General features: G+C 43.8%; 1 protein-coding gene across 1 annotated transcript in view; it reads right to left on the minus strand.

The window, feature by feature from the left end:
• The window catches only part of LOC123751029 (hexuronate transporter), a 330789-nt gene extending 303671 nt beyond the window's left edge, over positions 1–27118 (minus strand). Inside the window, exon 1 of the mRNA XM_045733143.2 lies at positions 26982–27118. The gene's annotated coding sequence lies outside the window, so the exon portion shown is untranslated. The remainder of the gene's footprint in view (positions 1–26981) is intronic.
• Between the last annotated feature and the right edge of the window lie 271 nt (positions 27119–27389).

Below are 27389 nucleotides of genomic sequence, written 5' to 3' on the forward strand. Positions count from 1 at the left end.
CTAAGAAGATAATATCAGGTGCTGGGTTCGCTAGATTATCAAAGATGACCTCTATTTTGTGCATCTGCTCTGTGAATTCCTCAACCGTTGTATCTGGCGGTTTATATATTAGAATAATAATTAGGTTTAGTTTTTCTACCTTAATTCCAAGTACCTCTACCACTTCATTAGTTGAGTTTAGTAGCTCTGTGCATACCAGGTCCTCTTTAATAGACAGACCTACTCCTCCATTTGACCTATTTTCTCTATCATATCTATATAAATAATAATTTGGAATCCAGATTTCGCTATCCATGTAATCTTTCGTATGAGTTTCCGTGAATGCCCCAAATATTGAGTTTGACTCTAATAGGAGGCCATTTATGAACTTGACTTTATTTCTTGACTTTGACTTTAAACCTTGAATGTTTGCAAATATGAAAGATTGTCCATATTGTGTGTCACTTCTGGAAGGTTTTGGTAGTTCTCCCTCCTCTCTATCCCATGTTAACATGCCCATGTTAAAATGGCTCAATGTTAATATGGCTCAGTGTTGACAAGGATCAGTGTTAACATGGCTCAGTATTAACATGGCTCAGTGTTGTCATGGTTCAGTTGTAACATGGTTCAGTGTTGACATTACTCAGTGTTAACATGGCTCAGTATTAACATGGCTCAGTGTTGACATGGTTCAGTGTTGACATGGCTCAGTTTTAACAGGGGTCAGTGTTAACATGGCTCAGTGTTAACATGGGAAAGTGTTAACATGGCTCAGATTTAACATGGGTCAGTGTTGACATAGCTCAGTGTTAAGATGGGTCAGTGTTAACATGGCTCAGTGTTGACATGGCTCAGTTTTATCATGGGTCAGTGTTGACATCGCTCAGTGTTAACATGGGTCAGTGTTAACATGGGTCAGTGTTAACATGGCTCAGATTTAACATGGGTCAGTGTTGACATCGCTCAGTGTTAACATGGGTCAGTGTTAACATGGTTCAGTGTTGATATTACTCAGTGTTGACATGGCTCAGTGTTGACATGGCTCAGTGTTAATTCCCTCAGTGTTAACATGGCTCAGTGTTAATTCCCTCAGTGTTAACATGGCTCAGTGTTAATGCTTTCAGTGTTAACATGGCTGAGTGTTGACATGGCTCATTGTTAACATGGGTCAGTGTTAATTAACATGGTTCAGTGTTGATATTACTCAGTGTTGACATGGCTCAGTGTTAACATGGCTCAGTGTTAATTCCCTCAGTGTTAACATGGCTCAGTGTTAATTCCCTCAGCGTTGACATGGCTCAGTGTTAATGCCCTCAATGTTGAAATGGCTCAGTGTTAACATGGCTCAGTGTTATCATTGCTCAGTGTTGACATGACTCAGTGTTAACATTGGTCTGTGTTAACATGGCTCAGTGTTAACATAGCTCAGTGTTGCATTGGCTCAGTGTTAACATGGCTCAGTATTAACATGGCTCAGTGTTAACATGGCTCATTGTTAACATGGTTCAGTGTTAACATGTCTCAGTGTAAACGGGGCTCAGTGGTAACATGGCTCAGTGTTAACATGGCTCAGTGTTGACACACACACGGCTCAATGTTGACACACACACGGGGTGTGTGTGTCAACACTGTGTGTGTGTGTCAACACTGAGCTCAGTGTTGACACACACTGTTCAGTGTTGACACACATGGCTCAGTGTTGACATACATGGCTCAGTGTTTACACACGGCTCAGTGTTGACACACGGCTCAGTGTTATCACACGGCTCAGTGTTGACACACGGCTCAGTGTTATCACACGGCTCAGTGTTATCACACGCCTCAGTGTTTACACACGGCTCAGTGTTGACACACGGCTCAGTATTGACAAATGACTCAGTGTTGACACACGGCTCAGTGTTGACACATGGCTCAGTGTTGACACATGGCTCAGTGTTGACACATGGCTCAGTATTTTCAGATGGCTCAGTGTTGACACCTGGCTCAGTGTTTACACACGGCTCAGTATTGACACACGGCTCAGTGTTGACACATGGCTCAGTGTTGACACACGGCTCAGTGTTATCACACAGCTCAGTTTTGACACACGGCTCAGTGTTGACACACACGGCTCAGTGTTGACACACGGCTCAGTGTTATCACACGGCTCAGTGTTAACACACTGCTCAGTGTTATCACACGGCTCGGTGTTGACACACGGCTCAGTGTTATCACACGGCTTGGTGTTGACACACGGCTCAGTGTTATCACACGGCTCAGTGTTGACGATAGCTCAGTGTTGACAAATGACTCAGTGTTGACAGACGGCTCAGTGTTGACAGACGGCTCAGTGTTGACAGACGGCTCAATACTCACCTAGTTGTCCTCACCTAGTTTTGGTTGCAGGGGTTGAGCTTTGGCTGTTTGGTCCCGCCTTTCAACTGTCAATCAACTGGTGTACAGAGTCTTGAGCCTATTGGGCTTTATCAAATCTACATTTGAAAGCGACAAATTTGTCGCTTGTCATTGTCCCCCCCCCCCCCGCTCAACATGGCGTTCAAAAACGCGAAAATAAAACTGAGATGATGGGTTCTGATACAAGTTGTGATTGTGTTGTATTTTGGGGCGTGACTGAAATTCAGTGTTGACAGACGGCTTAGTGTTGACATAAGGCTCAGTATTATCAAATTACTGTGTTCACAAATAGTTCAGTGTTGACACATTTTAGTTTAGTTCATTTATTATACACCCCATTCCCATCTTGTGGGCGGTGGTGGAAAGGGTTACAGAGGCACATAATGGGCTCAGGGACTGAACCCCACAATTCATTTAACTAAGCAAGTTACAATCTTGATGAGCTAGTTACAAAATTCAATACACATCGTCACATCATCATTGGGTTCGAGATCGACCACAAGTGCAGTTTCTAAATTAAGCAACTGACATGAAGAGAGCTAGTGTCACAATTGATATGTTTGTCCTGCATTCCGCCCCCCCCCAGCAATCCAGGGGGCAGCGGTAGATAGGTTACAATCACATAGTTACTACCTACCGTTAGCAAACTAGGGATATTTGGCTAAGACTTCTGGTAACTTCTTGGGTGGAAAGGGAGAGATTAAAATTGGAAAGGGTGTAATCTCCCACGGTGCAGGAAAGTGCTGTTGTTGTCTCTCTTTGTACAAATTATAAATCTGATACATTCTGAGTTCAGTTCCAGTTTTAATTATTCATTTGGAACAATACTGATAAAGAAATTCTGGAGGGCTTCTGTGCAAGGATTAGGATGAGTTAGCCTAAGCATTTTTATACCAATTGGACAGTTAATTTCAGTAACACGACCAACAACGCTCGGAAGATCCTTTCTCATGTTAGGTATCTTTGTGGTACGAGGGCACCTAAGGATTATCCTCAAGGCTTAGTTCTACTATTTTTCAAGCCCTCTAAGCTTTCTTTCTGGTATCAAAGCAATCAGAGGTGTAGCACAATGCACTAAAGAGCTGGGTCCAGATTCACGAATCGGTTACGTATGTACTTACAAATGCTTCTCTTCTTAGCACCTTCGTAGCGGCTACGTCGATATTCAGGTAGGCATTTAAGAAGGAAAATCTTTGTAAGTACACCGCCTCGATTTAAGGACGGCCTCGACCACTCGTAGCTTTACGTAAAGTGGATATCTCTAAATTTTTCTCTACTACACAACACGGAGGATCGATTTTATTATAAACAAAACATTTTACCTGGCGAGTTTCAAGACAGAGTCCTTCGTGTTAACTATTTATGCATTCTCTGCTTGAAACTTGTAGTAAATATGTCTTTTATGATATTAGAATTAGTTTTATATTAGCAAGATATTATACCAGTAGTTATTAAGTAAATAAACACTGGTGAACATGAAATATGAGAGGTGATGAACCTAGCCTGGTGGGAGCATTTTTATCACCAAATGCCCCTGTTCACCTAGTAATAAGTATAGCTAGGGGGGTGTACCTTAGCTATATATATATATATATATATATATATATATATATATATATATTATATATATGTGTGTATATCACGAAAATAAACACGTGATTAAGAATGTGACAATGTCAGACCACGGAGGAAAATGAAACAGGAATTTCCTTAAGTACTTTCGTATATTAAGTACTTAAGGAAATTCCTGTTTCATTTTCCTCCGTGGTCTGACATTGTCATATTATATATATATATATATATATATATATATATATATATATATATATATATATATATATATATATATATATATATATATATGTCGTACCTAGTAGCCAGAACTCTCTTCTCAGCCTACTATGCAAGGCCCGATTTGCCTAATAAGCCAAGTTTTCAGGAATTAATTGTTTTTCGACTACCTAACCTACCTAACCTAACCTAACCTAACTTTTTCGGCTACCTAACCAAACCTAACCTATAAAGATAGGTTAGGTTAGGTTAGGTAGGGTTGGATAGGTTCGGTCATATATCTACGTTAATTTTAATTCCAATAAAAAAAAAATTGACCTCATACATAATGAAATGGGTAGTTTTATCATTTCATAAGAAAAAAAATAGAGAAAATATAATAATTCAGGAAAAATTGGCTTATTAGGCAAATCGGGCCTTGCATAGTAGTCCAAAAAGTGCGTTCTGGCTATTAGGTACGACATATATATATATATATATATATATATATATATATATATATATATATATATATATATATATATATATATATATATATATATATATATATATATATATATATATATATATATATATATATATATACCCCTTTTTAATTTATTTGGTTTGGTTTTATTTTGAAATTAAATCTGGGTGAGACATAAAAGAAAAATATGCTGCACAAATGATCTTAGGTAAGGATAAGGGTAAAAACTTCAAAAACTTTTCTCATTGAATACTTACACCTATAATTATGACTATATGGACTATTATGGCCTGTTAAAAAAGAGAGGGGGAAGTAAGGGTCCAAGACTTCTTCCTGTTTCACAATTTGGCTGTATAACAATAAGTAATTATCAAAAGAAGACACCAAGCCGGGAAGGTTATGTAGCAGTAAGGCAGTGAGGTCAGGCAGCTACTTATTTGAGGAATGCTTATTTTATTTAATTTACCTTATAAGCTGAGGCAGGCTATTGTATTTGAGGAATGCTCAGCTGATTACTCTACATTTAGCATGGAACAAATTTGTGTCCAAGACCTCTTCCTGTTACACAATTTGGCTGTGTGTAACAATAATTATCAAAAGAAGACACCAAGCCGGGATGGCTATGTAGCACCATTGTGTTTAACAATAAACCAATTTTTTTAACAGATAATGCACCTGTGAGTAAAACAAATCCTGTCAGCTGTAAAAATATTGATCCGGTTATTTAAATAAAAAGTATAATGAAACAAATATTTATGGGTTGTTTATCCTATTTTCTTCTAATGTATATCCAAAGAAGTGAAAAATTGAAATTTACTGCACAATTTAATGATTCAAAAGAAATATTAATAACATTGTTGTCTTCTTTTTATCTTCTAGTGTGTGGTTTGGTCAACATTACTAACATTACATATCAATATGAGATCTTAATGATCCATGGTTAACATTTATGATTTAATAAGGATAATACTGGTATTAATAATAATACAAGCTATAACTGAAAACCTTTATTACTGATTTCTTTTATTAACAAGCTAAGGTATATACAGCAATGTGCTGCTACCCTATTCTATATGAAAGATTACAGAAAGTAATCAGTAATAGAAGTAATTACAGAGTTCAAAGTACCTCATACCACTTGGTCTGAAGTCGCTGATAACAGGGCAATTACAGATATAGTATTGGAGAGTATGTCCTCTCAAGCAGGACTAAAAACAAATGTTTTTTCACCCAGAGGGTTATAAACTCATAGAACCGCCTACCTGCTAAAGTCGCAACTGCCAAAATCCAGCTAAAAAATATAATTAGGACAATTGGCGGGACTTAACAAGCCCCCGGCTTTTTGTCCTCGCCGAGGCCACTAGATAGTTAGTGGCCCTTGGGAAAATTTAGGTAAATATATACATAAATAAATACCATCGCTTCTCAAATCTTGGGAGCGACAAGGAAAGCTATACACTTGCCACACAAGTCGAGGCAACCGCGTGGGAGGGACGAGGGCTTGAGGCTCCGCATTAATCGTCCATAAAATCGGGCTTCTTAGGTTTACAGTGATTGATCACGGATCTGGGATATCACAAAGTGTATAACCACACATAGAAAAAATAAACACAGTGATATCACCAGAACTTTTGCGTTAAACAGAATAATCACAGCTCCAGGCCACGTGGGGAGCATAGGGCCACGAGGCCAATGTTTACATATTTGTATCAAGCTGTACTTGGGCTATAGAGAACAGTGATACAGTAAATTAGTGAACGGTAACACAACAGGCGAAATGATACAGCATACTGAAACAACCAGCAGCACCGATCCACTGGCACTCAGTGGAGGAGTGGGACTCCACACCACGTGGAGAGACGACGAATCCACCGAGGACCTCGACATAAGGTCATCATTATAAACTCACCTGGTAGTGTGAGCGGGACGGTGTTGGCCGGTGAGTACTGCCTGCTTCTGTCAGTTAACTGATGTACAGTGAGGTCAATCATAAGAGAAATCTTGTTCAGTTTATCATATATATTTAGACTCTCAAAGTGGCTCTTTCCGGGTAGAAGTGTGACACATAGGGGGTCGACCCTCGTGACATGCACACGCACAAGCAAACACATACACAAGCAAACCCATACACAAGCAAACCCACACACACACACAGTAAAGGGATGGAGTAAATCAAAATACGAAACGTTTTTACTTATGTGAAACATCACTCCAGTCACAGGATAACCCCTCGCCCCACCCCGCTCTTTCCCACCCCAAATTTCCCGAAACACTCCCCACCCCTCCCCAATGCATGGGAACCGGCTAGATAGCGGCCTGTTGTAACAAACTAGGCTGTTGTAAGAATTATCCAGAGTGGTTTATCGACAAAAGAGAATGGGAAGCTGAGCCGCATGGTGACCTGACCCCCAGGGGAATTCGCGGTGGAAATAACCAACGCTTTGTTCATAGCTGCGTAAAATGAATCATCCTATAGTATTCAGTAATTTAGAGAAAATTAGCCTTTATTCATTTTGCATTAAAATTGTATTGTATAATAGTACTGGATACAATATCAAGAGTATTCTAATTATTGAGTTTAAGTCACCATCAGTGACGTCACGAATCAGATCTAACTTTTGAGGCGGAGTGACCGGCGGTCATAGGTCATCAGGGGTTGACAGGTCTACTATTTCTCAAAGTTTTAATAACCATTTTTGTGATCGGGAACAGCTTTGCCGTTAGATGTTTGTGTAATCTAATTAAAGTAAAATAATTCAACCAGTCTGGATCAATTCAGTACAAACAGAGGTTAATTGTTATAACTTAAACCTTGCTAGTAACTGGGTAGAACTTTGAATAGGCGGAAGGATACAATACTCTTGTCTGGGGTAGTCCAGACAAGGAGGAGATCAGTGTGGTCACGGAAGCAGCTGGGATAAGAGGTCAACATCTTACCTCTCCCCAAGACCAGCACAACACCCAGAGCTGGTCGCCCAAGGTATAGTTGCTATTGTAAATTATAGGGATAGTCTTCTCATTTGCCATTCAGGTCAAGTAGGAGTGTTAAAGTGATAGGGAGTGAACACATTTAGATTTTGTTTTAGTTTTCTCTTAATAAATTAAATTTGTTATTAATTTGCATTTTATTGTTTCCATTTGGTTATGTGTAAACTTGTCCTGGTCACGTGGTCCACACGAGGCAGAGTTGCATTGGGCGCCGATTCTAACATCGAATCGGAATTATCATTACCGTGTAATTTATTCCACACTCAAGGTCATCGTTTATAGTGGGGATCAAGCCCCAAGGTTGATTAATTAGCGTGATCGATCCAGACCTCGATCATTGCTCTTGTATTACTGGTCTGGTGGTGGCAGCAGAGGTGACTCTAGGGTTTTGTTCAGAGCTTAGGTCACGTCATACTGGGTGTAGAATCCTAAGTCGGTCAATCGTCTTAGGACCACGTGGCGTGGAGTTGGCTTTGTTAAAAGTTTTGGAGTCCCTTGGTTTAGAAATAAAAGTAAGAATACGGGTAGAGGGAGTAGAAAGAAGGAAGTAAAGAGAGAGGAACACCGAACCCGTGTTACAATGGTGCACAGCGGTGGTTTCAACAATTTTGTTTGAAATTGTTGAAAGGCTCACGCGTCTAGCCGTTCGAACACGTGCGCGGATGCTAAGGAGACAGCCGCGGGCCAGGATTAGCAGTGCGCCCCACAAGTGCGTTTGAGTGGGGATTGGCGAATCTTGGGTCATGCGGGCTGATATGATTAAGGTTAGTTAGTAAGATTAGGCTGTTAAAATTAGATTTATTGAAAAGGAGACCGCTCCGAGTTGATTGGACTGGGTACCATACTCGACCCATTGCAATTAATTCAGAGGTGTTGGGAGCCACCATACTCTCAACAGCAGTTCCTTGAGGGCTGTCGGGGGCGGATATATCTGTGGGACGCCAATAGATAGTCCGAGGGCGTTATTAGACGACCCAAAACGCTAGGAAAAACGTAATCCGTGAAGGGCGTTGCGGCCTCCGAGGGACGGACTAGTAACCTACCTAGCAGCGATTCAACAACTAAGTGATCGCACACTTAGTGGAGGTTGAGTCGTCCCTAGTCATAATTGTTGCTGAAAGCTGCGTGTCGCTCTGTTGGAACCTAGATGGTGTGGCCTCTAGGCTAGGTGTGGTACGGCGAGCCGGTAAGGACAATTATAGGATTAAGTCGAGTGCATTTTTTAATTAAGTACACTTCAATTTATAAAGTAATTTTCCAATTATTTGCGTTGTTCTAGATTAATTTTTTCCCCTAAATTCAATCCCCGGTTAAAATTTTTTTTTATCAAAGTGTTTAGCATTTTCTTGCATATTAGGCTAAGTGCGTACGTTAAGTTTTGTTATTCCCTGTTCTATTAGTCTAAGTCAGAGGCATTGTTACTAGAGTGTAGTTAATCCTCTGGACTTAGGGCTATATGTCGGTCACGATAGATAAGTGAAGGAGTTTAAGGGATAGTAAGTTGCGTGTAAATGTTATTTGTCCATGGAATATTTCTAAGTATTTTGGGATAAGTTTTCGGCTAAGTCGATGTCGGAAAGTCGTTAACTGTAATTAATTTGTATTCGTGGGTCACGTGTATGATCTGGGTATCATTAGGATTCCCCAGTCGATGCGTGTGATATTTTCTAGTTTTTACCAGTAAGACGGTAGAATTGTGTTTTAGACTTAGAACTCTGTTTTCAGTAGAAACGTAGGTGGAAAATTTTCTAAGTCCAGCTTGGGCTAGAATCTGACTTTTTGGCGAAAATTCTAATTTTCATGTTTCGTGTATATTCTAGGGTCAGTATTACTCTCTAGTGCGCGCAAGGGACGTAATTCTGTCCGTAGGCATTAAACAGTGATAATTACATTTTTGCCGAATTTAGTTATTTTTCGAGAAAATCGTGTCGTAATTTTGTCAGAGTCCATTTGAGGTGAAAATCTCTGATTTTGGCGAAAATTCGAATTAATGAGTGTTGAAACCGCCCGATGTGTCAGTATTGTTCTGTATACAACGTCAGTAGTAAATAATAACGTATTTATATCTGGGAACGAGAAACCCAAATTTTTGTGAATTAAAGGAGTTTTGTGATATTTGGGGTGATAGAATATTTTTCCCTCGGAGTCAGGAAAATTGGCAGAGTCCAGCAATTGAGTAAAAACGCAGTTTTTGATAAAAATTCAATTTTTGGTAAGCATATATAGGTCCTGGGTGTCTATATTAATCGCTAGAGCGGTTTATTAACGTAAAACTAGTTATTTTCCGTCAGAACAAAAATTTTGATTTTTCAGCGTTTAAGCGAAAAAGCGCGGGACTTAGTTTTTTTTCAGCGCAGCTGGTCCCGCTCCACCAGTCATCAGTGGCCACGCTGCTCACTTCAAGCGCGTTTAGTATTCAAGTACAGTAAATATTCTTTATTAATCCATCACGAGTGCTGTGCGTGAGTTGCGTTATCATTTAAATTGTTTTATATAAATTAGATTCTTTAATTTTTTTTAACGTAAAGGACTTAGGTTTCAGCAATAGAACTGCGGGATATTTCACGGGCAGACACGAGTGCGGGGCAGACACTCATTCATTGGATTCACTTCAGCGATTCTCTCGATAAATCGTTGTATTTCCTACTTTGGGAATTTAGTAGTTGTTTCTTGGAAAAGAGTTGTGATTTTTTTTTATTTGTGTAAGATCACGGTTGTAGTGAGTCCGGGTCGAGGGTGTACTAAAGGGTAGTTTAGAAGAGACGTGGCACACAAGGAATCACAGAAAATGTTTAACCCAGATAATTACCAGTCAGTGGGGACCAGTGGGAGTGGAAGTGGAAATGTAGAGGACAGCACCTCTTCCGACACCACTGGGGACCACCTAGGTACACCTCATCCGTCACTACAACAACCCCAACCCCATCCTCAATTCCCATACCAACCCTTCCCCCAACCCCAGGCCACTCCATACCCATTCCAACCCCAGGCCACCCCATACCCATACCCATTCCAACCCCAGGCCACCCCATACCCATACCCATTCCAATCCCAGGCCACCCCATACCCATACCCATACCCATTCCAGCCCCAGGCCACCCCATACCCACCCCAACCTCAATCCACACCCCAGCCTGAGGTCACCCACACCATACCTCAACCCCAACCTCAATCCACACCCCAACCCGAGGCCACCCACACCATACCTCAACCCCAACCCCAGGCCGCCACAGCCTTAGACAGGCAGATGCGCACGGAGACGTCGGGCACTCAGTTGTCGCCATACGTAGAGGCGTTAAGTAAAGGCGAGGGAGCCAAGCAGAGGAACTGTGGCGCGGGTTCATCAGTCGGGAAGCAGCCCTCAGCTGCAAGTTCGAGCCACCCTGCGCGGGGTACCAACAGAGATCCGCGGAGGTGTTACTCCTGCTGGAAGCGCGGGCATATACAGAGGGATTGCGAAGTCACTCCTACGAAAGCATGAAAGCAGGCTCCTAGTGATGGTAGGCCTACGTTTGAGGTGAAAGTGGAAGGTGTGAGATTGACAGCTTTTGTTGATACAGGAAGCCAGGCAACGGTAATTAAAAAGTCAGCCTTCAGCAATTTTAAGTATGCACGTCTTCAACGTTGCGCAAAGACATTAACAGCAGTCAATGGGGAAAAGATTGAGATCGTAGGTCAAGGTACAGTTAATTTTGAGATTGATGGGGAATTGCAGCCTCACACATGTACGATCGTAGAGAACCTTGATTTTCCTGGTCACATCTTAATGGGAACTGATTTTCTGTCGCGATTTGATTATTCCTTGTCTGCTCAAAAAGGGGCTAGGAACTGCAGGTTGCAGTTGGGACAGACTTCCTACCCAGTGGAGATGATCGACCATCCCCCAGTTGTAGCTTCAATTAAGAGGAAGCTGAAATATAATGCGCACTATCCAAAATTGATTTTTAAGTCTCTTCCAGACACAGTTAAGAGGTCATGCGCCTTGCATGCATTGACCAAACAGAGTTGCCCACCACATTCTGTTAAATTTATTAAAGTAGCCGTGGGACGTCACATACAACCAGGTACCACCCTTCAGGTGGCTGGGAGATGTGATAGTTTATTAATTCCTCATCACTTAGTTGTAGTGCTCGATAAAGGTGCACTCATTCCAGTTGTCAATCTTTCACATAAGACTTTTCGCTTCAGGGCAGGTGATAGGGTATCTCAGGGAACCATGGTGGAGGACACAGAAATCTTTCACCATGAGTCAGCTGAGACGCCAGCCGTCACTGCACAATGTAGTGCACTGAATATGTTGAATACTAAAACACCATCCAAAGTACAATACGAGACGAGAAATGTTGCACAGAATGTTGAGGAAGTGGAAAAATTAATTTCAGCACTTGATTTGCAACATGTTGCACAGGCAGATAGGAAGGCACTGAGAGGAGTTTTACGAAAATTCCCGAAATTGTTTGCGACAGAGGATGACCAGATTGGTCTCCTTGATAAGATCGAGCACACCATTCCAACTGGTGACCATTTGCCTGTGTACACAAGACAGTGGAGGTTGCCGGAACAGGCAAAGAACATTATCAGGGAGGAGTGCCAGAAAATGTTGAGACAGGGCGTAATAGAGCCTAGTACGTCACCATGGCTCTCTCCTGTTGTGCTAGTTCGGAAACCGGACGGTAGTTATCGTTTCTGTGTTGACTACCGGAAGGTGAACGAACTAACTAAGGGTGATGTGTATCCGTTGCCCCGAATACAGGAGATAATAGATCAATTTGGTGCTGCTAAGTATTTCTCAACTCTTGACGCAAAATCGGCGTATTGGGCGATTCCGGTGGCAGAACAGGATAGGGAAAAAACAGCATTCTCGGATGGTAGGCACACTTATCAATTCCGTAGGATGCCGTTTGGTTTGAAGACAGCGCCTTCGTCGTTTCAGAGGGCCATCAACTTTATCCTTAGTCCGGTACTGGGTAGGCATTCTTTAGCGTACCTGGATGATGTTGTGATATATTCCAGGACGTTTGAGGAACACCTACAGGACTTGACTGAGACTTTGAAGTTGTTAGATCAGGCAGGTTTCAGGCTGAATGTTCAGAAGTGCACCTTGGCGGCTCAGAAATTCAAATTTCTGGGGTTCCAGGTGTGCCCAGACGGTATCCGACCTGACCCAGATTCTTGCCGCGCCATTGCTGACATGCCTACTCCAAGGACAGCAAAGGACGTGCGTAGGTTTTTGGGGGCGGCCGGATATTTTCGTCGTCACATTGAAGGTTTCGCTGGCATTTCAGCACCCCTGACTGATCTGACAAAGAAAAATGCGAAGTTTGTGTGGAAATCAGAACATGACGAGGCCTATCGCAAACTGAAAGACCAACTAATCACGACACCGGTATTGGCTATTCCTGATTTTGAGAAAGAGTGGGAAGTGCACACTGACGCCAGCGGTATTGCTATTGGCGGGTGCTTAATTCAGCGAGACGCAGATAATTTACCCCATCCAGTAGCCTATTTCAGTAGGAAGGTCAAAGGACCTGAAGTTCGCTATTCAGCTACGGATCGGGAGGCACTGGCAGTAGTAGAATCAGTTAGGTATTTCGAGCCTTACCTATTTCAGCGGCATTTTGTAATCTACACAGACCATCGAGCGTTAACACATATATTTAAAAAGCGAACGAAATGCCCACGAATGTCACGCTGGTCTCACGAACTTTCGGCCCACTCATTCCAGATCTTGTACAAGCCTGGTCCAGCACATGTTGTGCCAGATACGCTAAGTAGAAATATAGCGGCAGTTCAAATTAATGAAAACATTGAAACCATTCCATCAGATAAAATGAGAGAATACCAGATGAGCGAGCCTAGATGGAAAGAGATTATTGAGTATTTAGAGGGAGGAAAATACCCCAAAAAGAAAAAGAATTTACCTATACATGATTTTGAAATGAAACAGGGCGTCCTGTATTATGTTAATAGCCAGAATGATAGGGCAGTATTTCAGCTAGTTATTCCGGACGCGTTGCGGTCATCAGCGTTAAAGCTTGCACATGCTTCAAAAATTGCAGGGCATCCGGGGATCTTTAAAACGCACTTAAAAGCAAAGTCTCTATTTTATTTTCCAGGATTACTTTCTGAGGTAATCAATTTTGTGAAGTCGTGCCCTCGTTGCCAGAGGAGGAAAGGTACCCTTAAGGTACAAGCCCCACTTCAGGAATTTCCTGAAATTCGTGAACCGTTAGATCGTGTGGGGGCCGATTTGATTGACTTACACCACAGTCATGCGGGTAACAGATACGTGTTGGTGCTAGTTGACCATCTGTCTAGATACACTACACTAGTTGCATTACCTCAGAAGGATTCTCGTACGGTTGCAGATGCGTTCTTGCGTAGGTTCGTTACTGTATTCGGACCTCCTAAAGTTTTAGTCTCTGACCGGGGTCAAGAATTCAATGGGAATATATTTAGAGAAGTTTGTAAGATTTTAGAGACAACTTCGGCTTTTACAACAGCCTACCACCCACAAGCAAACGGAATGACGGAACGGACTAATCGTTCAGTCAAGGATATGCTTGCAATCCTTGCTGAACATGATGCAAACACCTGGGATGAACACCTACCCTATGTTCAGTTCGCCTTGAATACTGCCATCCACCAATCAATTAACACCCAACCACTTCATTTGTTTACTGGTAATTCATGCAATTTCCCGTCAGGTCTGCTTAACAGACATAATGTTGCATACGGGGAGGACTATCCTTCAGAGGTCCTTGGAAAAATGAGAAATGCATGGAATATTGCAGCTGAAGCGTCCAAGAAGGCACGGACTCGGTATGCTCATTTTTATGACAAGAAAGTGCGCCCTCTTGAGTTGAAGGAAGGAAGCCTCGTATTGAGAGTGAATGAGGCTGCGCCCGCCAATCAGAGCAGGAAACTAGCTCCGAGGTGGCGAGGACCCTATAGAGTAATTAAAAGGGCGGGGCCGGTTAATCTTGTTATAAAAGGAGTGTTCGAGGACCAGGTGGAAAGGACAATTCATGTAAATAAATTGAAACATTATCATGCTAGAGAGGAATTAGAACTGCCTTCAGCGGGTCTAGTTCCTGACTCAGCAGTGCTGACTCATGGCTTCACCGACGAGTCAGAAGATGAGGATGACCCTCTGTCATCGCTCATCAGTAGTCAGGTGCAGTCTCGCCACCCTATGGTGACGAGATCTCGCGCTGTACAGTAAAGTAACTTCCTTAGTTAGTATAATTTAGTATTGATTAGATTTTCCTGTAAAGGCAATGAGATGTACTATGTCTATACTTAACTCAGGTAGCAACTTTTACCGTGCTCTGGGGTTCCACCTCCACCAAACCCAGAGTATATCTATGCTTCCGCTGTGTTGTGTCTGTCTGTTCCCAGGTCTGATTGGTACACCGACCCAGTTGTTCCAGCCACACGTGAACCCTTGTCTGTAAAGACCGAGGGGGGAGGCACGTTACACAAGCCCTCCCCCCACCAGACCCAGTAACCCATACATCAGTTACACTTAGTTGACAACTGTTGGACAACTGACCATACCTCCTATCTATCACCCTCCTCCTCCTCCCCCTCCTTCCTCCTAAGCATACACAAATAGTTCTCTTCAGTGCCTCTACCCCTTTTTCCAAATATCTCTCCCCCTAACCTCCCCATACACTTACTCCGCACGCACACGCACACACGCGCACTCACGCACGCTCCCCAACTCACTCTACCAAAATACTCCCCCCCCCCCTACAACTGACCAGAAATACATACACACACACATACATTACCCCCCCCCCCTTTTCACACTCCCTCTGTAGCATACCAGATAACCCCCCCACTACACCCATTCCCCTCCCACACAGTGGGTCCCCTCCAGCTCCCTTACTCCCTCCCACCATCTGACCACCGGACCTGAAGTGACATCTCCGCCCCCTCCCACTCCTCCACCAGTTTCCCAGGCATCCCGTCCCCTACAAATACACACACACTCATGCGAGCACGTTCACGCTTGCACGCACTTGCACGCACACGCACAAACATACACATACAACAAACACACACATAAACACAAACACACGCACAAGAAAAAGCCAGGACGTTTTATCCCTCAGCCAGGGAAAATGATGGAGGGACATTACCAAATACAGGGTCAGGGGAGAATGGTGGATACTGCCTTTGAATGGCTCAACCAAACATTCAACACGAAGGTCGGTGTTTTCTATGAAGCTTTTCAAGGTAAACTAGTATGTTTAGTATGTCACATATGCACGTATTAAATAAGTCAATATTGACTGTAAGAAAGTGCGAGAACGGGTTGAAACATTAGGGAGATTCGGCGGGGACCTGCAGGCAATGCAAATGGGTTTCAACAGAGACCTGAAAGAAATGAAAATGGGATTCAGCAGAGACCTGCAGGACATGAAAGAGAGGTTTGGCAGAGACCTGCAGGAAATGCAAACATTAATACAGAGCCAAGGAAGTGAGTTAGAGGAAGCCAGAGAGAAGATAAAGAGACTCAGGGAAAATCAGAATTCAAACCAGCACAGGGTATGAAACCTCCTGGAAACAGGGGACGAAGCTGATGGAAGGCTCCTTCCAGGGGGACTCTCTTTTGTAGAAATACTGCAGAACAGCCCAAGTGCCAAGGCCGCTTTAGAGGCAGCAGCTATGAAAGCAGCTACCTCACAGGAAGCTGCAAAATGCACTGAACAAATGCTGGAAAGGAAACGAACAATTATAGTTGTAGGAGTACAGGAACCAGAGGGATCCAATCGGGAGGAGTGGAGAAAGAGGGACCGAGCAACCATGACGGAGATCTTGGAGGGACTGAATATGGAGGAGGCAAATGACAACATAGAGAAGGTTTTCAAGCTGGGCATCTACAAGAAGGAAAGGAGACGATTAATAAAGGCAGTGCTAACGAACGAGGCAACAAAGGAGAAAATCCTATCCAGGAAGAGCAGACTTGTGAGGTTAGGGGGATACGAGGACATCTTTCTGCAAAGGGACATGACAAGGGAGAAGAGAAGGAAGGCTGCAGAAACAAGGAGGAGACGCAGAGAAAGGGGTGGAGATATGGGAGCCACAGGACTCAGCTCAGTGTCTCCAGGAACCTCAGAGGAGAGTGGGAATCCCCCCACCAGCGGACCAGCATCCCCAGGGAGGATTGTAACAGAAGCCTCGCACCAACCAACCCCTCAGCCATCCCCCACTAATCACCTGCACCTTCCCAGACAGTAAAGTCCCCCCTTCAGACCATGCCCCCCCCTGGTCCCTGACCCCAGACCCTCCCATGTTCCCCCCCCATGCCCTTTTTCTTCCCCAACCCCTACCCCAGACTCTCACTGTTCCTGCACCCCGTGCCCTTCCCTGTTTCTCCAGCCTGTGCCCTTTCCAGTTTCCCCACCCCAAGCTCTCCTCCCTACCCCTTCCCCCTCCCTCCCAGCCCCCCTCCCCTTCCCAACTCCTGATCTCCCTGTCAACCCACCTCAATCTACCCTGCATACCCCAACCCGTGACCTCCCACCACATGCCCCTCCAGCACCCCCATCACATGCCCCAACTAACCCCCAACCCCGGACCCCCTCAACCGCATCACGACAGACCCCCCCTAGCCCCCCCTGTTCCAGTTCCTCCCAAACCCCTCACACCCCAGACCCCCCAGGTCCCCCATCCTAGGCTCACCCATCCCAGACATCCTTTGCCCGCCAACTCCAGTGGAATCAATAGAAACTGAGAAGGGACAAAAGAGAGTCAACTTCAAGGTCATGTATTCGAACATAGATGGAATTACAAACAAGGCCAGTGAACTTAGGGAAAGAACACAAGAAGTAAACCCAGATGTAATTGGACTCACAGAAACCAAACTCTCAGGAATCATAATGAATGCGGTGTTTCCCCAGGACTACACTGTAATAAGAAAAGAGAGGGAAGGAAAGGGGAGGAGGTGGAGTGGCTCTACTGATGAGAAAGGAATGGAGTTTTGAGGAGATGGTTGTTCCAGGCTGAGAAGGGTTCAAAGATTTCATAACAGGCACCATGACGATGGGAGGACCAAGGGTAGTAGTAGCAGTGATATATAACCCACCACCAAATGAAAGAAGACCCAGGCAAGAGTATGTCAGAAACAACATGACAGTTAACATTATCATGGAGAGAGTAGCCGCTGTTGCCTGTAGAAACCGATCCCATCTGCTCATAATGGGGGACTTTAATCATGGAAGGATAGACTGGGAAAAACAGGGAACCACATGGAGGTGAGGAAACATGGAGAGCGAAACTGCTAGAGGTGACGACTAGAAACTTTTTAAGTGAGCATGTCAAGGGTCCCATGAGAATGAGAGGTAATGATGAACCAGCAAGACTCGACCTAGTATTCACTCTGAACGATTCAGACATAAGGGAAATCGGTCTTGAAGCCCCCGTGGGTATGAGTGATTACAGTGTACTGTTGTTTGAATATCTGGTTGAAGAAGGGTTAATGTACTCAAGGAAGAGTCCAGAAAACAAGAGGCCGGCATTCCGGAAGGGAAACTATGAGGAGATGAGAAAATTCCTAACTGAAATAGCAACCTGTTCTCGCACTTTCGTATAGTCAATATTGACTTATTAAATACGTGCATATGTGACATACTAATTTATTGTGAATATTTTAGTTTACCTTGAAAAGCTTCATAGAAAACACCGACCTTACCTAAGGTCGGTGTTTTCTATGAAGTTTTTGAAGGTAAACTAAAATATTCACAATAAATTAGTATGTCACATATGCACTTATTTAATAAGTCAATATTGACTGTAAGAAAGTGCGAGAACGGGTTGGAAATAGCTTGGGAAACAGAGCTCAGAGGAAAGACGGTTTAAGACATGATGGACTACATCACACAGAACTGTAGAATAAGTGGCAGCAGGCAAGTTCGTCCCAGTCCAAAAGGAAAAAATGAAATGGAGATGAGAAACCCATGGTTTAATCAGAGTTGCAAGCTAGCAAAGCAGCTAAGTAAAAGGGCATGGAGAAACAATAGAAACAACAGAACACTAGAGAGCAGAGAAAGATACCAGAGCGCCAGGAATGAATACGTCAGGGTGAGAAGAGAGGTAGAGAGGCAATATGAAAATGACATTGCGAACAAGGCAAAGATTCAACCCAAACTTCTGCATAGCCACATCAGGAGGAAAACAACAGTGAAGGAACAGGTAATGAAACTGAGGATAGGGGCAGAAAGGGTTTACTACAAACGACAAGGAAGTGTGCGAGGAACTCAATAAGAAATTTCAGGAAGTCTTCACCTCAGAGCAAGGAGAAGTCCCAGAGATAAGGGAGGGAACACCAACCCAGACACCACTAGAGGAGTTTGTGATTACCAGTGGGGAGGTGAGGAAGCATCTGCTAGATTTGGACGTGACAAAGGCTATAGGCCCGGATGGAACCTCACCATGGATCCTATAGGAAGGAGCAGAAGCTCTGTGCCTACCACTCTCCATAGTGTACAACAAGTCACTGGTAACAGGTGAACTGCCAAAAATTTGGAAGACGGCCAATGTAGTCCCAATATACAAGAAGGGTAATAGGCAGGAGGCATTGAACTACAGGCTAGTGTCCCTAACTTGCATTCCATGCAAAATGATGGAAAAGATTGTGCGAAAAAAGCTAGTGGAACATCTGGAGCAGAAGAACTTTGTAAGACAACATCAACATGGGCTCAGAGATGGCAAATCATGCCTAACAGGATTAATTGAGTATTATGACCAGGCAACAAAAATCAGGCAGGAGAGAGAGGGCTGGGCAGACTGCATATTTCTGGAGTGCCAGAAAGCTTTTGACACAGTACCACATAAGAGACTAGTGCACAAAATGGAGATGCAGGCAGGAGTGAAAGGGAAGGTACTCCACTGGATAAGAGAGTACCTAAGCAACAGGACACAACGAGTCACCGTGAGAAGTGAGGTCTCGGAGTGGCGGGGAGTCACCAGTGGAGTCCCACAGGGATCAGTCCTTGGACCTATACTGTTTCTGATATACGTAAATGATCTTCCAGAAGGAATTGACTCGTTCCTGTCGATGTTTGCTGATGACGCAAAAATTATGAGGAGAATCAGGACAGAGGAGGATAGTATGAGGCTACAAACTGACCTAGACAAACTGAAGGAATGGTGCGACAAATGGCTACTAAAGTTCAACGCTAGTAAATGTAAGGTAATGAAACTAGGCGGAGGAACTAGGAGGACTGTCTCTGGATACCGAATGGGAGATGAAGTCCTTCACGAAACGGACAGAGAGAAAGATCTGGGAGTTGATATCACGCCAAACCTGTCTCCTGAAGCCCACATCAAAAGAATAACATCAGCGACCTATGCGAGGCTGGCTAACATCAGAACTGCTTTCAGAAATCTGTGTAAGGAATCCTTCAGAACCTTGTATACCACATAAGTAAGACCAATCCTGGAGTATGCAGCCCCCACATGGAATCCGTATCTATATAGTCAAGCACAAGACGATGCTGGAATAAGTTCAGAGGTATGCCACTAGGCTAGTCCCAGAACTAAGAGGCATGAGTTATGAGGACAGACTACGTGAACTGCACCTCACGTCGCTGGAAGACAGAAGAGCTAGGGGAGACATGATCACCACATACAAAATTCTCAGGGGAATTGACAGGGTGGACAAGAATGGATTATTTAACACGGGTGGCACACGCACAAGGGTTCACAGGTGGAAGCTGAGTACCCAAATGAGCCACAGAGACATTAGAAAGAACTTTTTCAGTGTCAGAGTAGTTAGTAAATGGAATGCACTAGGAAGTGATGTGGTGGAGGCTGATTCAATACACAGTTTCAAATGTAGATATGATAGAGCCCAGTAGGCTCAGGAATCTGTACATCAGTTGATTGACGGTTGAGAGGCGGGACCAAAGAGTCAGAGCTCAACCCCCGCAAGCACAATTAGGTGAGTACAATTAGGTTAGGTGAGTACTATCTCTTAGAATTACAGAGGTAAGCAAAAAATGTAACATATTTGTTTCCTAAAATGTCGGTGCTGACTGTACAAAGTGAAAAAACATAGTTTTACTTCGAAATGTTCTAATTTTATAAGAAAATTCGACGTAAATAAGTGGCAAGTGCATCACGGATAAGCTCCGATATGCCAGCGTTGTGGTTGGCTACAGCTGTAAGATGAAAAATGTTACCCTCTCCCTCTGATAGGCCAAACTAAAAGCCCTAGTGACATCTAGCGAGACCTTAGTGAATTACTTAAAAATCTTTGTAAGTATACTTTTCTGAATCGCCATTTGGTGCGTTCTTAGCTGGTACTTAGGAACCTTCGTAGCACACATACTTACGAAGAAATACATGGAGCTTCGTGAATCTAGGTCCTGATGTATGCAAGGTACATCATTTTGACAATTCTGACATTAACGCCATAACCTGAGTGATAACCTGCAACAGCCTTCAGAACTCAGTGCCTCTCTTTATGCTGATGACAGAGTCTGAATACAACAGGACCATACAGTGGCACCTCAAGGCCAAGTTATTTTAATCTGTTTACATAGTCAAGATGGGAGCCATCTTGACTATGTAAACGACATAGCTGTTTACGCAAAAGGAGTTGTTCGCAAAAATGCACAGTTGCATTTTGCGAACAGCTCCTCCCTGCCTGGGTGGGCGCCGATTTAGTATCTTTGTTTTCTCGGCTGAGATGACTAAACCTAGGTCCTGACATGAGTCTAATACAGAGTTAAGAGTGTTCTGCGTGTTAGCATACCCAGAGGTGTGTAAAGCACACCACTATACTCTGGGGGATATACGCATTATCTTGATATGACTTGGGAATTGGAATGATTATACTGTTGGTCCAAGATATGGGAAGTTCCCCAGTAACATAGCTCATATTATACATCTCACCACCCAAGAAGCAAATTAGTGACCAGCCCAAGCTTCATCTTGAGGCAAAGCTTAAGTTTGATGTTTGATGAATGTTTTAGTTGCTAAAGAAAACAGATTTGAAATTAAATTCCTATGGATACCATCACATGTTGGCATCTCAAAGCATGACACTGTTGATATGCTTGCAAAGGTAGCGTATAGGAAACCAGTAGCAGAAATTGATATGGGTGTTTCACTAGCAGTGACAAACATTCATTCGAATATCACTGACTATTTTCTGGGTGTCAGAAAACGCATTGAACGCACTACTATGTGCGCTCAGTGCCAGGAGTGCACTCTGCGAGTCACAGTATATAAGTCCACCGCCTTTGTCTTTTAAAAATTCAGTGGCAAGGTATATGCCTGCAAGTTCGGTTTAAGTTGTACTTGCCCAGTCACTGACGCGCTTCATTGCTGTATGATTGTTTAAATATATTACATGCACATCCGGTACATCTTCCAACCTTCTTCTACAGAACTGTCGGTATAGCACTGATACACATCGTTACTCATACCCTGAGTACTCTCAGTGATGCTTTTCAGTGTTAACTGTTTTAATAATGTAGAGTGCACACTATCTTTCTTGAACGCATTTACAAAATCAACTGATAGATCCCAGTTATTCCATGGAGTGATTGGTTGATTAATCATTAATTGAGTTGGGCACACATTTAATATTTTGATGGAACTGACCACCTTGTAGAACCAAAATGCATAATCAGATTTCATTCTTCTTCTATAGAGCTCAGATGATTGTAGTATATTAGGAAGTTTAGTTTGAAACTTCAAGTGTTGCCAAGATCTACTCAATACCTTCACGCCGAAAACTGTGCTAATGGACAAAATTCTCTCATTTATGGTAGGTAATTTTAACTTTGCTCTCATATTAACTATTCTCGTGGACTTTGGAGTACCAAGGATGAGACTCATAGCTTTATTTTGCAAGATTTCAAGAGATTTTAGCTCTTTGTCAGTATACAGTGTGAGATGCAGAGCATTGTAGTTAATCGCATAGCGTATAAATGATACATAAAACATTCTAGCAAGTCTCACGTTAATTCCATGATTGATACCAACAAGGATCCGCAAGGGCTTTAATCTCTCCCAGAGTCTCCACTTGAGAGAAGAAAGGTATCCAGGGTCGTTAATGGGGACGCCACGGTACCCCCGGGTCGTTAATGGGGACACCAAGGCACCCCGGGTCGTTAATGGGGACACCAAGGTACCCTGGGTCGTTAATGGGGACACAAAGGTACCCCTGGGTCGTTAATGGGGACACAAAGGTACCCCTGGGTCGTTAATGGGGACACAAAGGTACCCCTGGGTCGTTAATGGGGACACCAAGGCACCCCGGGTCGTTAATGGGGACACCAAGGTACCCTGGGTCGTTAATGGGGACACCAAGGTTCCCCGGGTCGTTAATGGTGGCACCAAGGTACCCTAGGGTCGTTAATGGGGACACCAAGGCACCCCAGGGTCGTTAATGGGGACACCAATCTACCAAGGTTCGTTAATGGTGGCACCAAGGTACCCTAGGGTCGTTAATGGGGACACCAAGGCACCCCAGGGTCGTTAATGGGGACACCAAGGTACCAAGGTTCGTTAATGGGGACACCAAGGTAAACCAGGTCGTTAATGGGGACACCAAGGTACCACAGGGTCGTTAATGGGGACACCAAGGTACCCCCGGGTCGTTAATGGGGACACCAAGGTACCCCAGGGTCGTTAATGGTGGCACCAAGGTACCCTGGGTCGTTAATGGGGATACCAAGGTACCCCAGGGTCGTTAATGGGGACACCAAGGTACCCCGGGTCGTTAATGGTGGCACCAAGGTACCCCAGGGTCGTTAATGGGGACACCAAGGTACCCCTGGGTCGTTAATGGGGACACCAAGGTACCCCGGGTCGTTAATGGTGGCACCAAGGTACCCTGGGTCGTTAATAATGACACCAAGGTACCCCAGGGTCGTTAATGGGGACACCAAGGTACCCCGGGTCGTTAATGGTGGCACCAAGGTACCCTGGGTCGTTAATGGGGGACACCAAGGTACCCCAAGGTCGTTAATGGGGACACCAAGGTACCCTGGGTCGTTAATGGGGACACCAAGGTACCCCGGGTCGTTAATGGTGGCACCAAGGTACCCTGGGTCGTTAATGGTGGCACCAAGGTACCCCAGGGTCGTTAATGGGGACACCAAGGTACCCTGGGTCGTTAATGGGGACACCAAGGTACCCTGGGTCGTTAATGGGGACACCAAGGTACCCACTGACTCTGCGGTAAGACTCGCAGTTCTCAAGTGCTCGCCCATCTATATGATAATTGGGTGGTGGAATACCACACGGAATGAGGGCACGAGTTTTCTGTACAGAGATAAGGAGGCCACATTCCTCAGCTCTAGTAGCAAAAGCATCGAGAAGAGCAAGCATTCTAGGCTCGGAGGCAGCCTGTAAATATATATCATCAGCATCTTCTTGAGGTTATCTTGAGATGATTTCAGAGCTATGCGTCTCCGCGGCCCGGTCCTCGACCGGGCCTCCTTTTTGTTACCCCCCCCCCCAGGAAACAGTCCGTAGCAGCTGTCTAGCTCCCATGTATCTATTTACTGCTAGGTAACAAGGGCATCAGGGTGAAAGAAACTTTTTCTGCCCTTTGTCTCCGCCTCCACCAGGAATCGAACCCAGAACCTCAGGAATACCAATCCGAAGCGCTGTCCACTCAGCTGTCAGGCGCCCATAACGATGGGGCCGTATCTTCATTATTAGTTGGAAGATCTTTAATAAGTTTATGCATTTGAACGCTGAACAACAAGGTGCTGAGGACCTCTCCTTGTGGAGTTCCCAGTTCAAAGTGTTTGCTCTCTTTGCTTTTAACACCATTAAACAAAACATATGCTGTTCGATTAGACAAATAGCCCTTAATCTATTTCAGAATTTTCCTTGTATTCCCAGCTCAGCAAGCTGTTGTAGTATGATTTCCCTGTTTGCTGTATCAAAAGCTGCTGCTAGGTCGTTGAAGACTGCTTGAGGGGAAGCTTCAATACGAGCGAAGTATTCAGCAAAACAGTGTTGTGTACTGAGTACCAGGCATAAATCCAAACAGTTGGGGTGACAGGTGCCCCTGTATATGATACGTGATTCGGTTAAGAACAATACGTTCAAGTACTTTACAAACACACGATGTTAGAGATATGGGTCTATAATTATCTGAGTGTGATTTGGGGATAGCAACAATGACACTCTTTGTCCAAGCATCAGGCAATACTCCTTCACTTAAACTCATTCTGTATAACACTGAAAGTTATTTACTTGGTACTCGTGAGACTAATCTCAGTAGACTGTAAGTAATACCGCCTTCTCCAGGAGCAGTTAAGGATTTGCCTATCTTTAGTGCATGATTTAGTTCCCATTCAGTGACATCATTAAGATCCGACACGTCGATAGCTGTACAGGCAAGAATGATAGTGTGTTGTCTGTTGGGGTGTGTGTCATTAAGTTTGTTCTGTATGTTAATTGGGAGTGAGTTGTAATTTGATGTTAGTGCCCATTGATCAGAGAGAATGTTTGCTTGATCTAGTGAGCAGTACATTGACATCGGACCAATCCGGTGACTAGGTTCGAGGTCTCAAGGGATTCACTCTGAGTCTCGGGGTATGACGTGCTTTAAAGAGAAAAGGGGTGCCCCTTGCCCACCCTCTCCCTCTCCAAGGGAGGGTTGGGGAAGGGGGTGCCCGTAGCCAACCCCCTTTCCCAGGGAAGGGGGGGGGGGGGTCAAGCACATCACTGAGAACAAGTACAATATATAGGTGGGGTTTTGTCTGATATTAAATACACATGGCGCTGTGGGGTTCTTGGCCGTGGCAGGCAAACAATAAAACAGGGCATTTATGTGGGGGTAAGGTATTAAGGATTTAAAACAGGAATAATACTTTCACAGAGCCCTGTGTGTTTTGATGGGATGAATGTACCATCGATAACTCCTGTGTATATATTCTGAACCAGGGGCCCCAGTTTATCTTCTAATGCTAAAATGAAAACTTTAGTGTAATCTCTAAGGTATGTGGAGGCACATACCTATGGGGTACCTTGAATCGAAAATTGCAAATACAATTCGTCTTCATCTTGAAAAACATAAATTAATAAATGAGTCGCAACATGGTTTTACAAATGGCCGTTCATGTTTAACATATTTGCTATCTTTTTATTCCAGCATAGTTGAGGCAGTTGATAGTGGTAAGGATTGTGATGTTGTGTACCTTGACTTTAGCAAAGCTTTTGATACAGTGCCACATGAAAGACTGATTAAAAAAATTGAGCCTCATGGTATTGGGGGTGCTATATTAAGTTGGATTAGGGCATGGCTATTCCAAAGGAAACAGAGAGTTAGTATAAATGGGGTTAAGTCAGAGTGGGATAATGTTGTTAGTGGAGTACCTTAAGGTTCTGTCCTGGGACATCTGTTGTTTATAATATATATATTAATGATTTAGATTTAGGTTTGAGTAGCAACATCTGCAAATTTGCAGATGATACAAAAATCGGTAAGGAAATTAACACGGAAGAAGACTCACTATCACTTCAAGTTGATCTAAATAGGGTTTTGAAATGGTCAAAAGATTGGCAGATGCAGCTTAATGCTGATAAATGTAAAGTTCTGAGGCTAGGTAATGACGATAGAGTTACAAGATACAAGCTAGATTTTGTTGAGATTGTGAAGTCGAATTGCGAAAGGGATCTGGGAGTTATGATTAGTAAGAATTTAAAACAAAAGGATCAATGCCTGAATGTTCGTAATAAGACAAATAGGACACTGGGATTTATTAATCGAAGCGTTAGTAACAAGACACCTGGTGTGGTTCTTCAGCTATATCTTGCTCTGGTTAGGCCCCATTTAGATTATGCAGTTCAGTTTTGGTCGCCGTACTATAGAATGGATATAAATTTACTTGAACGTGTCCAGCGTAGGACGACTAAGTTAATTCCCCAAATTAGAAATCTTTCATATGAAGAAAGATTAACAAAGTTTAAATTGCATTCACTGGAAAGGCGAAGAGTTAGGGGTGACATGATAGAGGTTTACAAGTGGATGAATGGACATAACAAAGGGGATATTAATAGAGTATCAACACAAGACAGAACACGAAACAATGGGTATAAATTGGATAAGTTTAGATTTAGGAAAGACTTGGGTAAATACTGGTTAGGTAACAGGGTTGTCGATTTGTGGAACCAATTACCGCGTAACGTGATGGAGGTGGGGTCCCTCGATTGTTTCAAGCGTGAGTTGGACATGTTTATGAGTGGGATTGAGTGGTTATAGATGGGAGCTGCCTCGTGTGTGCCGGTGGGCCTTCTGCAGTTGCCAATGCTCTTATGTTCTTATGGGACGACCGACCACTGGTAACTTATCAGAGTAATAATAAAAATAGTTGCTCACCTTGAGCTGAAGTCTTAAGGTCGGAGGGCTGAGTGGATGCGTAGGCTTCTCAGGGGAGAGGATGGGGGAGGTCTAAGCAGTCTTGCCAAAACAGGAGTGTCCCAATGTCCAGGTGGGTGGGTAGCAGGTCTACACAATGTCCAGGTGGGTGGGTAGCAGGTCTACACAATGTCCAGGTGGGTGGGTAGCAGGTCTACACAATGTCCAGGTGGGTGGGTAGCAGGTCTACACAATGTCCAGGTGGGTGGGTAGCAGGTCTACACAATGTCCAGGTGGGTGGGTAGCAGGTCTACACAATGTCCAGGTGGGTGGGTAGCAGGTCTACACAATGTCCAGGTGGGTGGGTAGCAGGTCTACACAATGTCCAGGTGGGTGGGTAGCAGGTCTACACAATGTCCAGGTGGGTGG

Source organism: Procambarus clarkii, chromosome 4 (assembly GCF_040958095.1).
Source record: "Procambarus clarkii isolate CNS0578487 chromosome 4, FALCON_Pclarkii_2.0, whole genome shotgun sequence".
NCBI lineage: Eukaryota > Metazoa > Arthropoda > Malacostraca > Decapoda > Cambaridae > Procambarus > Procambarus clarkii.